This window comes from Carlito syrichta, unplaced genomic scaffold, assembly GCF_000164805.1.
Source record: "Carlito syrichta isolate Samal-C Ts95f unplaced genomic scaffold, Tarsius_syrichta-2.0.1 Scaffold316039, whole genome shotgun sequence".
Taxonomy (NCBI): domain Eukaryota; kingdom Metazoa; phylum Chordata; class Mammalia; order Primates; family Tarsiidae; genus Carlito; species Carlito syrichta.
In genome coordinates, this window is record NW_007260135.1 from 945736 (window position 1) to 948717 (window position 2982).

Below are 2982 nucleotides of genomic sequence, written 5' to 3' on the forward strand. Positions count from 1 at the left end.
TTTTTTTTTTTTTTTTGAGTTGGAGTCTCACTCCATCGCCCAGGTGGAGGGCAGTAGCATGCTAATGGCCACCACAGCCTTTACCTGCTGGGCTCAGGCAATCCTTCTGCCTCAACCTTCCAAGTAACTGGAACCACAAGCACACACCATCGTGTCTGGCTAACCTTGTCTATTTTTAAATTGAGTTTTTTAACTTATTATTGAATGTATGAGTTCCATGTATAGTCTAGATACAAGTTCCTTATCAGACATTTGATTTGCAAAGATTTTCTCCCAGTCTGAGATTTGTTCTTTCATATTCTTTGTAGTATTATTTGAAGCACAACGCTTTTAATTTTTTTTTTAAGTCAGGGTCTCACTCTGACACCCCCACTAGAGTGCAGTGCACCCCCCCACTAGACTGCAACCTTGATCTCCTGGACCCAAGATATCCTTCTGCCTCAGACCCCTGAGTAGCAGAGATTAGAGGTCCATGCCACCATGCCCAGCTAATTTAAAAACTTTTTTGGAGAGACAAGGTCTCACTTTGTTACCCAGACTGGTCTCAAGTGCCTAGGCTCAAACAATCCTCCCAACTCAGCCTCCCAAAGTGCTGGGATTACAGGTATGAGTTGCCACATCTGGCCAAAGTTTTTAAAGTTGATGAAGTTCTATTTATTTTTTATTTTGTTGTTTGTGCTTTTGGGGTCATATCTAAAACTCCTTTGCCAAATCTGAAGTTCAGAAGAGTTACACCTATGTTTTACTTTAAGAGTTTTTATAGTTTTAGCTCTTATGTTTAGATCTCTGATTCATTTTGAATTTTTTTTTAGACTGTGTGAAGTAAGGGTCCAAATTCATCTTTTGCATGTGGCTATCCTGTTGTCTTGGCACATTTGTTGAAAGGCTTTCCTTTCTGATTGAATAGTCTTGGCATCTTTGTCAAAAATCAGCTGACCGTAGACATATGAGTTTAGTCCTAGACTCTTGATTCCATTTCATTGGTCTATATGTCTATCTATCTTAGTCTACTTGAGAGAGTATAACAAAATACGTGAGACTGTGCTATTTATTTATTTATTTATTTATTTATTTATTGAGTTGGAGTTTCACTCTGTCACCCAGACTGGAGTGCAGTGGCTGCTCCTGACCACCGCAGCCTCGACCTGCTGGGCTCCGGCGATCCTTCCGCCTCAGCCTTCCAAGTAGCTGGAACTATTAGGCACACACTACCTCGCCCAGCTAATTTTTGATTTATTGTAGAGACGAGGTCTCGCCAAGTTCCCCAGGCGGGTCTCAAACCCACGGGCTCAGACAATCCATTTGCCTCGGCCTCCCAAAGTATTGGGATTACAGGCTGAGCCACTGAGCCCGGCCAAGACTGTGCAATTTATAAAGAACAAAAGTGTATTTCTTCATAGTTCTGGAGACTGGGAAGTCCAAGATCAAGGGGCCAGCAGATTTGGTGTCTGGTAAGGGCTGCTCTCTGCTTCTATGATAACGCCTTCTTGCTGTGTCCTCACATGACAGAAAAGCAGAAGGGCGAAAAAAAGACCTGGCTAGCTCCCTGCAGCCCTTAAGGCACTAATCCCATCCATGAAGGCAGAGTCCTCATGCCCTAATCACCTTCTAAAGGTGTGATTTTTTTAAAAATTAAAGACTACTGAGTAAAAGCTATGACCTTCTAGCTTCATCTACTCTTTGATATTACTCGGGAACTCAGCTTGTTTCGCAAAAAGTTACATTACACATACATCTTTTATGCAAAATATTCACAATTTCCCAATTTTTAAAGCTACTACAAAGCAACGGTAATAAAAATATTGTGAGCCAGGCTCGGTGGCTCAACCTGTAATCCCACGCCTTTGGGAGGCTGAGGTGAGTGGATTGCCTGAGCCTGTGGGTTCAAGACCTGCCTGCGCAGTGAGACCTCATCTCTACAATAAATCAAAAAAATCAGCCGGGCGAGGTAGCACATGCCTGTAATTCCGGCTACTCGGAAGGTTGAGGAGGAAGGATCGCCGGAGCCCAGCAGGTTGAGGCTGCGGTGGCCGGGAGTGACTTGGAAGACTGTGGTGGAAGGATTCCCTGAGCCCAGCAGGTCAAGGCTGTGGTGGCCATGAGTGTGCCACCACACTCCAGCCTGAGCAACAGAATGAGACTCCAACTCAAAAAATAAAACAAAATAAAATCATTTCAAGCCCATCTGCTCGAACTTCTTCCTCCGAAGTGTAAGGAGCCTGCTCCCCAACCCCACGTTGTCATGCTGTATCCTAGGGCCTGGAGGCTCATGCAGGTTGATCAATGAGGCGTCCAGCAGAGTCTTGTGGTGAGGTCACCGCTGGTTTATTGCAAGCACAGAAGGACAAGGCTCTCTCTGTATTTCCATGAGAAGAGCCTGGGGAAGACGCAGGGGTGCTGACAATGGGCGCGTTGTCATTCAGGTGAAGGCCTAGTTGAGCGAATGAGGAGTCAGCTCCCAAACCTCGACTGGCAACAGAAATCTCCTAGCCCCAAGCTAGGAGTTGTCTTCATGGACACCTTCAAAAACCAGCTTTCTCAGTTTCCAAAGACCCTTCTGGAAACCCAGCACATTGCTGCCTTTTTCCCTAATTCCTTTCCCCCACATGGTCTTTATGCCTCCTCACATGCACCCCTGCCTCCCATTCAGACCAAAATTGCTATCCTTTTCTTTCCCCTTGGTTTGATGGCCAAGCAATTAGTAACTGAAAACTGTTGCTTTTTGTGTGTGTGTGAGAAAGCAGGATTTATTGAGAGGACAGAGAAGCTCCCACAGTGGGAGAGGACCCGAAGGAGTTGCCCCTGTTGTTTCTTTCTCTTTTTTTTTTTGAGTTGGAATCTCACTCTGTCGGCCAGACTGGAGTGCAGTGGCCACTTCCGGCCATCACAGCCTCGACCCACTGGGCTCCGGCGATCCTTCCCCCTCAGCCTTCCAAGTAGCCGGAATTACAGGCACGCACTACCACGCCCGGCTGATTTTTT